Genomic DNA, 15,675 nt, shown 5'->3' with positions numbered 1-15,675 from the left:
GACCCTACCCATCTTGGTTTTGGCAAGGGTAAATCTTGTTTACTGACCCTTGTGGACTTCTTGGATACTGACCCCAAAGACCTGGATGAGGGATAACAGGACATACCACCTGTATTCAGTCATCAAAGGCCTTTGACAATATCCCCCATTCATGTCTCTTAATGAAAATGTCCCATCTGGGAATTAAGCCATACAGTACTAGCTGGATAACAACCGTCTCACCAACAGAACACACACTCTCAAAGTTGGGGATTGAACCCCCCACTAGCCACTTACCAATGGAACACCTCAAGGATCTGTGCTGGGCCCTCAACTGTGTAACTGCTTCCCTGAAATGCAGGAAATAGTAGGTGGTCTGTAGTTTACCACATTTGTAGATGACTGTTAATTGGATACAGTCATATAGATCCCCCCAATTATGGTAACATACTGCAGAAGAGGATGACAGAGACAAATGATTGCTACCAAACTCACAGACTGAACCTTACAGCAAATAATGCCTCATTGTCCCTTTGGCAATGAAGTACCCTTGCTAATTATGATATACATAGCAGTCCTCTTAGCTCAAACAAAGTCTACCTGGGAGCTCATCCTGGGTTGTGCTTGCTATCTCAGGTGTGGTACCCACATCCAGCACATGCTGTATTGCATTCTCCTGGGGGCTGTCTGGATCTCAAATATTTGCCAGGAACTCTTCCTTGGGGGTAAATGGTGGTTCCCTAGCAGTCCCTCCCCAGTAACCATTTCATCAAGGGCAACTGCAGATGCTCACCTCCTTGCAAATGTGATTATATCAGTAGCCTTGTGGCGTACCTGTTTATATGTTTTGCTATGGCCACCCATGGCATTCACATCCTGGATAATCTACTGCCACATTTGCAGCCTTTGTGATATTTCTCCCCATTCTCTTTCCAGGATACAAGAATCATATTGCCGAAACCCATCTACGATGACTTGATTTCTAGCATCACTGAAGGGGGGTATCTATGGATGTAAATGCCTGAGTGACATCGTTGTAGGTGTCCTAAAAGACAGCAGAAGTATAATACACATAAGTACACATAACAACAAAATAACTGTTTGCAGATAAAACAGAAAAGGTAGCCAGTTAGTATTAACCCTGTAGAAACATACACCAGTTTACACTTGTGAAATACTAACAACAGGCAGGATGCAAAACAAGGAGAATAACAAGAGCGACTTATCCTTGTTTGTATCATAACAGTAACTCACCTTTGCTCCTGCACAAAAGAACAGTCTATCCTTGTTTGTGCCATAACAGTAACTCACCTTTGCCCCTTCCTCCAAAAGACCAGAAAAATGACACATTTTGCTAACAAACCATCCTTGAAATGCTAAAAGTTCTTTCAAAGGAACTGTCCCTGAAATATTTTTACATATTTATCACACCACATTCCATTTTTTTGTATTGGCAATCTTGTACACCTCTGAAATGGCTTGGCGAACATGCCCATGCCATCAGTACACTTCTAACTAATGCATGCAGATAAAAGTGTAAAAGCCTTTGTTTCACATTATTCTTAAATACATTCCAGCATATGCATTATATAAGTGACAAAATGGGAGCACACCTGCTGAAGTTCAGAACTCCTCTGTACAGATGTATCCTGAGGAAAGTGTTTTTGCAGTCTTCCAAACATACAACTGTCCACACCATCAGTTTGGCTAGCTGCATGTTTGTCATTTTGTAATGGTGTAGATTATTAATTGATTGCATCTCACGTTGCCTGTGTTTCATAGATTCTAATTACAACATAAGTAGCTGAATTGCATGCTAATCAACCAATCTGGGGGAGCTATTCAAGCTATAAAGCATCCATGTAGACTCCATGCTGTTTTTTCCTGCAAATTTAAAAACTTTTGGAGTACAGACAGAAAACCTACACAGACAGAATGTTAGGGGCTGCTGCTAGTTTAATCCATTTATATGTGCTAGAGGCTGAAATCAATGCTGCTGCTGCTGCTGTTGCCAATAGACCTAGGCCAAGAAGGAAAAGAGTTTTCAGGCTACATTTATACAGTGTTGTGAGACTTGTGAACACATGTTCATAGCAATCTACACTTTCATCACTATGTGTCCATAGTGGTGAGACACATTCTGCATTGTGCACATCATACACGTGGGCATCACATCCAAAACCAGGGAGGTCCAAGTTCTATCAGACCACTAATTGAATACAAGGTTCCCGTCTCTCTGTACCTCACCAAAACAACTGCAGCAATTGGAGAAAAAAATAGAGATTTGTGACTAGAAGAATGCAGGTCCCTCAAACATCACATACATGGAAAGACTGCAAGATCTGTCACTGTACTCACTATCATGCAAGCTGCTGAGAGGTGACCTATGCCTGACCTACAGAGAAGTCTCATACTTTGCCCTACTAGAAATACTGGGCATATGCAAATCAAGTGGGACAGGAATAACTTGTCCCAGGGTTCTCAAGCTAGCCTGTGACATAAACAGAACATGCTGGGGAGAAAGATATATCCCCCAGTGACACACACTCCTCTATAACAGGCTCCTGGTGCATGTGAAGCAGTGGTCCACAATGACCCTGTTCAAGCACAACCTTCACTTCTGGTTGGTTGACTGTAAAGTCACCTCTGGGGTGGCACCTATGTCCCTCATAGAGAGGCCCAGTTGTTGCTGCTCACAAAATTGGTCTGCTAACAATGACCATCTAAATATGCTTAATAAGGGTACTTGCATTTTGTTACACAGCTAGGCTTCTGTTGCCTCATGTATACTGACAACCATGTACTCCTGACAACCATGTACTCCTAAAACTTACAAAAATACAATATGTGAGAGATGCAACTATACACTGAATCTAGAATAAATGATTTCTATCTCAGGTAACAACAAACCAGATCTCAAACAGGTTGCCAGCACACACACTACACCTCCTCAACAAACCAAGTGCACAAAACATAACCCCACATATGCAGAGGTAGTCATTAGAAGTTTACCTAAAGAGCAGATACCTCACAAATGCAAACCTTCTGCACACATTTAGTCCCAATGGAACTCACTGCATATAAAAACAAAAGTATCAGTGTGTGACTCATTAAGCCCTTAAGGCAAAACACCTGAAAACCAATGTGTTGGTCATACGCAAATCCATATTGAGACACACAGATATCCCCCTCACCAAGTTGTACAAGGAGAAAGTCACAGGCAGCTGCCTGTCAGGTGCTACTATCCACAAAGTCATGCATGTACTCAAGTCTCTCAACAACAAGCACAGTTACACCTCTGTCATACTCCATGTTGGAGTAAGTGATTTAGATCTACCTCACTAAACTATATGAAGAGGGATATGACTGAGCTCTCAGATTATGTGTCCCAGACAGGTATGTCTGTAGCCCTAAGCAGCATTCTGCTTCACACAGGATGATGCCTCAATACAAACAAAAAAAAATATCGACTTCAACAATTGGCTTAGCTGCTGGTCTCAGTCCAGAGGGATCCAGTATTTGTCGGTCTGGGATGATATGATTGACAGATCATGTTGCATTGTCAGGGATGGTCTTCATCTGTCACCTCTTGTCTTTCATTTACTGGCAAAGGTACTTGCCACCCCCATAGTGGCTTTTTTAGGTAATGTCATATGAACAAAATTCCTGATGTAAAAATATCCTCCAAAACAAACTCAAGGTTATGTTGCTTAATGCTAGGAGTTTAAATCAAAAGCTACACTCAGTGGAGGCACTATTTAATCTGAAAGATGTTGATGTTTGTGCAGTCACAGTGACATGGTTTAGGGCCACAGAGAGCACTCTGCTCATGAAAGGTTATAATGCCTTCCACACATTCAGGTCACAAAATGACTGTGAAAGTGCCAACGGAGGAGGTGTATCCATCTTCATAAAATACAAATACACCTTAAGTCGGGTTAAGCAGTATGACAGTATGACTGCCTAGAGTTACTCCAAGTCCAACTAACTGTAGGAAAGACCCCCCCCCCCTCCATGTCATTGTTAGGTACAGGTTCACCAGCTTCAAGCATGAAAACCACATAATGCATTCCTGGACCTACTGGTGTCACTCATAATACAGCCAAACACCTTAGGCATGGGTGACTTTAACTATCCTTCCATTGATTGGTATGCATATATGAGCTGAAACATACTCCCCCTAAGGTTCCATCACAAATGCTCTGGAACAGTTAGTCCACACCCCCACAAGGGGCTCAAATGTCCTTAATCTAGTACTCACCAACGTGGGAGATCACTGCACCACTCCATGTGTGAGACACTCCCTGGTAAGGTCTGATCATAATTCAGTCACTTTCGATGTAACAGTCGTACCTGACCATCCTCAGGATCCAAAAGGTTAAAATGTTTTTTTTACAAAGCAAACTATAGCCTCCTAAGTGATGGCATAAATACTTTCAAACCTCCTGCCACCAATGACAGTAAAGACTCCTATTTGGAGTTGTACATAAATGCCCTGTATAAACACCCTTACAAGTGTACAGCCTTAGCCATACCAGAATGGAACTTGCTCATGAAAAAAACAAGCCACCCTGGTGGACATCTAGCATAAATAGACTATACGACAAGAGAAAGAAACTGATGTCCAGGAATTAGTGGAAGAGATTCAGAGGAAGAGCACCCTCCATAGCTTGAACAAGCAAGTTAGACATCTTATGAAATCCTCTAAAGCTAATTATGAAACAAAATTAGCATCCATAGCTAAGGATAATCACTGAGCACTCTTTAGGTATGTCTGTAATGTAAAAGGGAGGGTCCAGCTTTGCAATAAATTCATAGTGAATGGTACCACTCATACTGAACCTGAGGACATTGCCAATCTGTTAGCAGACAGGTTGTGGCAAAAAGTTCATACCCCTGTCTCCACCAGTCATACCCCAAAGCATACGTGCCACCAGTTCTCTACCTATTATCCAATGAACAGTTCATAACTACGCTGGCCAAGGCCAAATACACAGCCTCTATGGGACTGGATAACATCCCAGGCTGCTTACTAAACTGTCTAAAGCAAGACTTAGCAGAACCACTAGGTACTGCCTTCAACCACAGTCTAAGTAGTGGCTTTGTCCTGGCAGAGTGGAAAACAACAACTGTAATCCCCTTGCACAGAAGGGTCCCTAATTTGACCCAGGAAACTATAGATACATAAGACTGACCAGCCTTTTCTGTAAGGCCATGGAGAGAATCATCTTGGACATTATCAGCAAGGACATTGGCGACCTTCAAACTCTGGACCTGACATAGTTTGGCTTCATTAAGGGCAGATCATACCTGTTAAACCTAGTGGAATTCTCCAAGAGTGTCACCAAAGCCCTGGATGAAGGCAAATCAGTACATACTGCCAATCTCGACTTGGCCAAGGGCTTTGACACAATCCCCCACTCGGGTATCATTGAGAAAATCACTCAGCTGGGGATTAACCCATACATCATTAGATGGGTAGCCAACTGTCTCATCAACAGAATGCATACAGCCATAGTTGGGGATTCCACCACTACCTGTTAACAGTGGTGTTCCACATGGATCTGTGCTGGGCCTTCAATGGTTTGGAAACTATTTCTCAGAAATTAGGGTGATAACAGAAGGCCTGTGGCTCACCAAGTTCGCTGATGACTGCAAACTGTATGCAATCATTCAATCCCCAAACGATGTCAACATACTACAAAATGGACTGACATACTTAAATGATTGTTGCAAAAGGCACAGACTTATACTTAATCCAAAAAATGCACTATTATCCCATTTGGCAAAGGAGAAGTCCCTGCAAATTACAGTATTAATAATACCCCTCCTAAGTTCCAACCCAGTGATGACAGATTTGTGTATGCAGGTTGACAGCAACCTCAACTTTGATCATCATGTGTCCGCAGTGGTAAGGTAGGCTTTTTACATTGCATACCTCATAAGTAAAAGCATAGCATCCAAGACTAAGGCTATTAGCAATCCACTGTACTCATACCTCACCAGACCAGTAATAGAGTACAATACTCCCTTCTGCATGTACATCATCAGACAGTGCAGAGCTGGAGAGACCTAAGAGGTTTCTCACCAAGAAAATCCAGGGACTTCAACACATGACCTACATGGACAGACTGAAGGCCCTGTCACTGTACTCTGTATCATATAGACTGCTGAGAGGCAACTCCTGAATGACCCTATTTGAGTGTAACTTGTACAATTGGATGGGAAATCCTAAATTTATCCTGGGGTTTTCACCTATGTCACACTTCGACATGGACAACCAGTGCTGATCATGGATTCACAAATATGGACTACATATCTTGGTCTATAAGGGAACAATATTACAACTTGGTTAGGCTTAAAAAGACCTTAGGGTCATTACCCAAGTAATCTCTTATAAACCTTATGAACCTAGGGCCATTATGGTAGTAGCCTATGAAACTATGAACCTATGCAGGCATGCCAACATCTTATCTCACACATGGCCTGCTGATGTCATATACTATAAGCTCTGCTGTAGTCTTTCAAAAGTCAGATTTGTGCCATGGCATTTGCTTTACATAGTGTGCTCTATTCTCACTGCTGTCAAGTGTGTGTGTATGTGTGTGTGTGTGTGTGTGTGTGTGTGTGTGTGTGTGTGTGTGTGTGTGTGTGCTATTGCCTGACATTATAGAGAGCCTTTTACCATATTCTCAACAGACAATGCTGATGTCATCAGCTATATCAGATTTTTAGATATGCCATCATCCCACCAGGGCATAGTCAGACACTGGCCTGGAGGCCAGGCAGATGTCACATCATCCTATACCAAACAGATTACAGTTCCACATGCATCATGGGATGGTTTGTAAGCCCAGTGTTATCTTGCTAAGAAAGCCCTGTGGTCTCTTCAGCTGTTGCATGTGTCCAGTGAGGTACATGCAAAAGAGCACAATATACTGTACTACTGATCTGATGAGATGCTGCCATACAATCCTAAGGTCAGAATTTGATGGCATGACTTATGATGTGCACCATACATTTGTAATAGAAAATCATTAAAAAGAGAAGTTAGAAAGTAATGATACACACTGCAGTTTCTGACTTCACAACCCTTACAAGAGCATTCACTGTAAAGTTGTGAAATTATGATGCTATCACCTGTATAACTTTCCAAGGCCATATAAGTCAAAGGTATAATGACCAGTTCAATAACACAAATGCAGATATACTAAGCACTAAGTTAGCTATGCACCCTGAGCATCAGACACAGCTTTTGTATCCCTAAATCCAAAAGATAGAAAGCAAGGATATGGTACAGTTATCATCACTTGCACAGGGTGTTGACAGGGGGCAGGAGGCCTAGACTGACACAAAAGGTCAGTGAACGTGTGTGAGTAAGAAAGAGAAGTAGGCGGACATTGGGATAAAACAACAAATGTCAGTGAGACAAAATGAGTAACTGTTGTGTGTGTGTGTGTCTGTAGGGGTCCTCCAGGTGAAATTGGTGTGGGAGTGCCTGCTTCAATACAGCCAAGCTCTGTGCTAGCTTTACATCTTGGTCTGTCAGACAGGTGTGAGCCGAGTATGGCAGAGGTGGCAGTTCATTGTTGTCATCTCCGACCAACGACAACTGACTCTGCCAAGAGTTGCACTGGCATGCCCACACCCATGGTCAAAAGAGTACTGCTAATTAAACATTGACAGATGTCTGCTGGATGAGCTCCCTTCATGTGGACACCCAAGACCATGACCCCATCATCTGCCATGTCTGGGTGTGGATGGCACACTCACTGACAGAGCAGTGGAAGTACTGCCAGTATGGCAGTATGATCAGGAATAGCCATATTGGCTGACAGCGGATGATGTGGCTGACCTACCCCCAAGAGGATGCCATCCCTCTCCCAGCAGACATTCCATCACAGATACTACTCATTCCATGACAGACATCCCTCATTCCAATGTGTCATTCATTTGATCCAGTGAATCGGCAACACATTGGAGGCAGTCACACGTCAGACTGTGTTACATCCACAACCCTGATCATTTGTCTGGAGTACCTATGGGAACATGTCTGTGCCTCCATGATGGCCTTAAACATCCATTGAATGGCACAGGAAGTGACACCTGCACCAAGTTTAGGAGAGGCAGCAAGCCCCCTCCAAGCCCCCCTATAAATCCTCCTGTGTGGCATCTCACCAATACTTCAGCTATGGCCAGGCTGAACAGGCACTGAAGCCACAGTAGCCACACTTCCCTGATCAATGTCCTCACCCTCCATCTGTCTAATATCTCTGGGCTCAGTGAACTGGGTAGGCATAGGCCTACTAGCTCTATATGATGAAAATGTAGGGGATGGCTGTATGTCAACCTCTGTGTCAAATTCAACCTCTGCACTCCTGACTGTGCCTCAGTTTTGCCACTACCATCATCAGAGTCTGCTGTTACACTGACATTAGGTGCCACAGGGTCCACACTCCCACTGTCATGATCAACTGTGATAAAAAGCAAGAAACACAGGAATATATTAATACCTGTACTACTATAGTGCAATATATGCTAACACATTAACAGTGCTGTCACTATTACAGACATTACATCAATACACAAAACAGGTCTGAGATCAAAATCACACACTACAGTATTTCTTTAAATTGATCTGCAATACTGACATAAAAATATTTGGCTTACCATCTGCAGAAGACATACTGCACTGTAGTCCAGATGGTCTTGCAAGAAATTAAGTAAGAGGTAGGGGCAAAATCCTCACAATTAACAGTAACAGGGGATAATACGTTTACCCCTTTATATATGCATTAATTCTACTTTCAGCAAGAATGTGACTAACAACTCCATCCTAAGCTTTTAACTGTAGCAAACTTCAACCCCCCCCCCCAAAAAAAGACATATGATACAGAATTAACATTCATTTCAATTGTGTTACTATACAACACTATTCAACGATTCAGATAAAAAAGCCTACCTGGAGGCTCCTCCTGGGAAATACTTGCTGTCTCAGAAGGTATTGTGCCCACATCCAGCATATGCTTTGCTGCACTATTCTGGGAGCTGTTTGGATCTCAAGATATTTGCCAGGAGCTCTTCACTGGGGGGGGAAGTGGTGGTTCCCTAGCAGGCCCTCCCCTGGTAACCATTTGGTCATGGGTGACTGCAGCTACTCTCCACCTTGCAGACAAGATTATGTCAGTGGCCCTGTAGTATCCCTGTTCATATGTTCAGCAGTGGCCACCCATGGAATTCACATACTGGACATTCTGTTGCCATATTCACAGCCTCGGTGACATTTCTCCCCATCCCCTTTCCAGGAGAAAAGAACCATGGTGCCAAAACCCATCTACAATGACTCGATTTTTGGCATCACTGAAGGGGGGGTCTCCACGGATGGAATGACATAGTTGTCGGTGTCCTAAAAGACAGCAGAAGTATAATACACATAAGTACACATAATAACAAAATAACTGTTTGCAGATAAAAGAGAAAAGGTAGCCAGTCAGTATTACTCACTGGAGAAACATAAACCAGTCTACAAATGTGAAATACTAACAACAAGCAGGATGCAAAACAAGGAGAGTAACAACAGCAACATATCCTTGTTTGTGCCACAACAGTAACTCACCTTTGCTCCCCCCAAAAGAAAAGCCCATTCTTGATTTTGCTCATTGTTGCTCGCCCCAACAAAAGAACAGGCAAATGACCCATTTTGCTAACAAAACATCTTTGAAATACTAAGTGCTATCAAAGGAACTGTCCCTGAAACATTTGTACATATTCATCACACAACATTCCATTTTCATGTATTGTCAATCATTTGTACCTCTGAAATGGCTTGACAAACAAGCCCATGCCATCAGTATACTTCTAACCAATGCATACAGATAAAAGTGTAAAAGCCTTTTCTTCACATTATTCTCAAATACATTCCAGCATATGCAGTATGTAGGTGACAAAATTGAAGCACACCTGCTGAAGTTCAATACTCCTCTGTACAGACATATCCTGAAGAAAAAGTGTTTTTGCAGTCTTCCAAACATGCACAACTCTCCTCACAGTTTGGCTAGCTACATGGTTGTCTTTTTATAGTGGTGTAGATTATTAATGAATTGCATCTGTCTTTGTTTGTGTTTCATAGATGCCAGTTACAGCATAAGTAGCTGAACTGCATGCTAATTAACGTATCTGGTGGAGCTAGTCAAGAAGTTGTAAAGCATCAATGTAAAGTACATGCTATTTTTTCCTGTGGATTTCAAAACCTTTGACATGGAAAGTCTGTTCAAACAGAATGTTAGGGGTTGCCACTGCTTTTATCCATGTCTATGTGCTAGATGCTACTGCTGCTACCAATAGGCCTAGGTGAAGAATGAAAAGACTTTGCAGGCCACATTTAGCTATCATAACCTACAAACCACAAAAAAATCACGACAAACTAGTTAAAACAAAATGCGAACTGAAAACCAATGAGAGCGGTAGAAACCAGGTTTAATTTAGCGATAAAACAAATGAATGAATAACACGCTTTCGGTAAAGGCTGTGCTTCACCTTCATCAGAATGCAAAATACAAAGTATAAAATCACACGTCTTTTAAAATATCGCCAGAAAGTAATTAGAAACGTCACTTCCCTTCCGAAGAAGGCGTGTTAAGTACCTGGCGTTCACAAAACAAAAGTATAAATATTTTATGTAATAAAGAGACATTTACAAAAATATATTTAAAAGTTAATAACTCCTTTTCAAGTATATAAAATCAATAAAATAAAATAAACAAACAAATCTTCAACAGCACAAGGCTATTAAATAGCCCTACATATTGACACCTTACTAAATCCGGCAGCAAAGACATTCAATAACAGTTTAAATAAACGTCATTGTCAGAAAACTAGGAAAAAGCCTTTAAGTGAATAGTTAACAGTGTTTCTCTTAAAAGAGTCTTTTATCTTACTTGTGTGCAGGGAATTTAATGTATTACCATAATCAAAAAATTAATTTAATCAATTAAGGACACTTGCCATCTATTTTCCATCTATATTTAGAAATTCAATGTAATATGTTAAGTAATAAATATGTTAAATGATATTTGAAGTTTAAATTCATAATTGTATGTGTCACGTGTATTGGATGTTTTGATATTTTAAATATGTGACATACTTGTAAAAGATATGTGTGTTTATTAATGAAATAGTAAAAATTAATAAATATTAATAAATAGTTAGTTAATCCATTTAAATTATTAAATAAATAAATAAATTTGTATTTTTAAACCTATAGATAATGAAATTTGAAATGCTATGATATTCTTGTTGTGTTAAATAACATATGTATATCTCTTATTGTCTTTTAAGGGCTAGCAGTTTAAGAATACATTTGATGGATATATGTTCATTAAGTCCAGGGTATGCGTTTGCGGTGGTCCTAATTTGCCACATTAATTCATCTATCTCCAAGGTTAACTGCCATGGGCCACCTCTTGGGTCATTTGTTCTTTGGTATAAAATGACAAATTTAAAATTGTGGTTAGGGTGCTCAAGTATGTGCTTTGCTAAAGCGTTATTGATATCCTTTTTACCAATAGCATACTTATGCTTGTAAATTCTTTGCTTAATTTTTCTCTCAGTTTTGCCTATATAGAAGGCCTTACATTGTTCGCATAATGCTGCGTAAACAACTCCTTTACACTCACAATTATATCTTTTATTTATTTTGTATACCCTGTCATTAATGACAACTTCTTTTGTTACTAAAATTGATGTGCATTGTGGGCAAGTGCCACATTTGTACATGCCATTTGATGGAATAAATTGTGGTTTCATCTTTTTTTCTAAAAGAACTTTCAAGTTGTAATTTCTTCTATAAGTGACTTTGAGTTGCGACCCTAACTTGTTATACAATACTGGGTCTTCGGAGATGATTCTCCAATTCTTGTTCATAATACCTCTAATATGTTTATAGTCACTAGAAAAAGTACATAAAAAAAACTGCTTCTGTAAGTGTCATTTGTGAGGGAATGAGTTTCTACAAGTTGTTCATCCAGTAAGCTGATGTTGATGGATCGCTCACTTAATAAAGGTGTAAAGTGTCCTGAAAGTCTTTTGGACCTGACCTCATCCCTAATACTAGCTACTAATTTATTTATTTATTTAATAATTTAAATGGATTAACTAACTATTTATTAATATTTATTAATTTTTACTATTTCATTAATAAACACACACATCTTTTACAAGTATGTCACGTATTTAAAATATCAAAACATCCAATACACGTGACACATACGATTATGAATTTAAACTTCAAATATCATTTAACATATTTATTACTTAACATATTACATTGAATTTCTAAATATAGATGGAAAATAGATGGCAAGTGTCCTTAATTGATTAAATTAATTTTTTGATGATGGTAATACATCAAATTCCCTGCACACAAGTAAGATAAAAGACTTTTAAGAGAAACACTGTTAACAATTCACTTAAAGGCTTTTTCTAGTTTTCCGACAATGACGTTTATTTAAACTGTTATTGAATGTCTTTGCTGCCGGATTTAGTAAGGTGTCAATATGTAGGGCTATTTAATAGCCTTGTGCTGTTGAAGATTTGTTTGTTTATTTTATTTTATTCATTTTATATACTTGAAAAGGCGTTATTAACTTTTAAATATATTTTTGTAAATGTCTCTTTATTACATAAAATATTTATACTTTTGTTTTGTGAACGCCAGGTACTTAACATGCCTTCTTCGGAAGGGAAGTGACGTTTCTAATTACTTTCTGGCGATATTTTAAAAGACGTGTGATTTTATACTTTGTATTTTGCATTCTGATGAAGGTGAAGCACAGCCTTTACCGAAAGCGTGTTATTCATTCATTTGTTTTATCGCTAAATTAAACCTGGTTTCTACCACTCTCATTGGTTTTCAGTTCGCATTTTGTTTTAGCTATCATAACCTGCATGACATGGAAATTGTAGGGCACTACAGGGTGGACAGGGACTCACTACATGAACTCTGTGACCTCTGCTACCCTCAACTCAGAGCCAGAGCCAACTTAGCAGAATCCATCCCAGTGTAAACTAAGGTCTGTATAGCCATTAGAATCTTAGCAACTGGTACCTTTCAGAGACCAACAGGGGACATGCTGGGGGTGCACAGGCATCAGTATCCAGGATCATCCACCAATTCCTGGATACTATACTCCAATATGCCAATGAGCACATATATTTTCCCCATAGTTCTGAGAAGAGGTCCATAAATATGCAACAGTTCTTCCAGGCAGCACACTACCCTGAAGTACTGGGTGCCAAAGGTTGTACTCTCGTTGAAATGAAGGCACCACCTGGGGAACAGGGTAGGCTCTACATTAACAGAAAGGGCTACCACTATATCAACTGCCAAGTCATTTGTAGTGCAAAGGGAATCATCTTGAACATGTGTGCTGGCAACCCTGGCAGTGACCATGGCTCACATATCTGGCACACCTTCCCCCTGCTTCCTACCAATTTCACCACTGTCTTATCTTCCCCATTTTGTTCTTTAATGTATTATTGCATATTGGTGCACTTCACACACCAACATGCATCAATGGTATTGCAAAAGTATTTAAGTGTTAGATACAGCTGTATTCAAATCCAGTACCATCTGGCATCTACATATAATGTATCACTGCATTAAGTGCATTAACACCTGCTGCCACAGAGTGAGTTAAGTGGCAAGTATATTCCAGAGACTTCATATCAACTGTCAGACTTTAGCAATGCTGAAGAAGCAATGGATCCCTGTACTTCTTGCACTCCATGTTTGCACAGAGGTGCACATCACACACCAACATGCGCCAACAGTAATATGAAAGTACCTAAAAGTGTGAGATACAGCTGTATACAAACCTAGTACCACTGAGCCCCAAAAAGGAACATATCACTGCATTAAGTGCATTAATGCCTGCTGCCACCAAGTCAGTTAAGTAGCAGGTGAATTCCACAGACTCAGTACTAACTGTCAGACTTTAGCAATGCTGACAATGGAATGGTTACATGATATACCCTTATTTACTGAATATTATTAAGGTCTCACTTTTGCCTGTCACACAAAGTCATGCAAGCAAGATACGCATAGCAAAACTTCCATTCACTCCACCATTTCCTGTGACTGCAATAAGAGCTGCAGCATGCAAACTATGGCCAAAAAAAATAAAATAATAATAAAAAACTGTCAGAGAATGACAGAGAAAACACAATTTGCCATGTTAATGAAGCAGAACCTGTGAATTGTGCGCTGCTTACTTGCGTTTCCAACCTTGATAGACATACATGTTAACACCTTGTAAGTCTTACCTGACACACCCATCTGATATAAGCATTCACAGTTGCCAACCATTAAATACAAACACTGAGGCAGTGCCTGCTCTATTTACATCCCTACATGGATCCAAGTTTTTGAGATTCAGTAACTCTAATGAGTTCAGACTTCATTTGGATCTTCGTTATTCTGACAGCCCTGAATCTACACCAGATAGCAACCATGTAGCTAAGGAAACTGAAGGGGGGCTGAATTGTTTATGTGTTGAAAATAGAAGAGAGGATATTACTTTGGGATATATCTGCACAGAGGACTACTGATTTTACATGATATGACTGCATTTCATTAACTACATATTAAATATGCTGACGTGTAACTATGAATAGTCTGTTTAATGTTTTTTATATTTATTTTGATTAGCACACAATTTTACACTTTTATCTATCTGCATTACTTACAACTGTACTGTTTATTTGGGGGGATGGAGCAAAGTTGCATTTCTGTTATGGCACAAAAAAGATTATGTTGCTATTGTTACTCTCCATTTATTGCATCCAGCCTGTATCTAATGCTGTCACATGTTAAGGTCAGTTCTGTACAAATTTCACACTTTTTACTTTTCATTCTGTCCATGTAGACTCCTTTCCGTGGCTGTATTCCAAACATTTTCAAATTCACAGGGAACACCAGCACAGAGTCTACACTGTTGCTTTATAGCTTATTGAATAGCTCCACCATATTAGATTGGTTAATTAGCATGTAATTCAGCTGATTATGCTATAATTAGCATGTCACAGTCTTCACCTTCTTTGGGTGCTGGTGCGGCTGCTACATGGCACTTACTGAATCAAAAAGTTCTCATGCCTGTGTTCACATCACATCCTGATGTACACTCAGTGGAAAATGGCCATGTAAGCTTTATTGAATCCTCTGCACAATTAAAACAGCAAAGGATAAATGCAACAACATATAAATGGCTACAATTCAAATTCAATTACATAATTTTGTCATATTTTGCAATTAATTTTCTAAATTAGTTCAGCATCCAAAATTCACATTACAATTTTACTTTAATTGTGGAGTTTCCTTTTTCACATAAAGCAGAGGCTAATTGTAAAAACAATCTTAATGTAATGTTATAGAGTCAGATCTTCATTTTTTTTTGTAAATGACTTTCTGGCAACAGTTAAAAATCTCCAGAACATATTCTTCTTCTTCTTTCAGCTTTTTCTGGTTAGGGGTCGCCACAGCGGATTACCTGTCCGCTCATGATTGGCAGTGGAGTTTTATGGTGTCGAGTTGCCAGCCCGGCACCCAACCTTCTACAGAAGGCACACACATGCATGCGCTCATGCTTAGGGCCAATTTAGAGTGTCCAATCCACGTAAAGCATGTCTTTGGGATGTGGG

Source organism: Protopterus annectens, chromosome 16.part0 (assembly GCF_019279795.1).
Source record: "Protopterus annectens isolate FY-2018-M chromosome 16.part0, PAN1.0, whole genome shotgun sequence".
Classification (NCBI taxonomy): Eukaryota; Metazoa; Chordata; order Ceratodontiformes; family Protopteridae; genus Protopterus; species Protopterus annectens.
Note: the sequence above shows the minus strand (reverse complement) of the source record.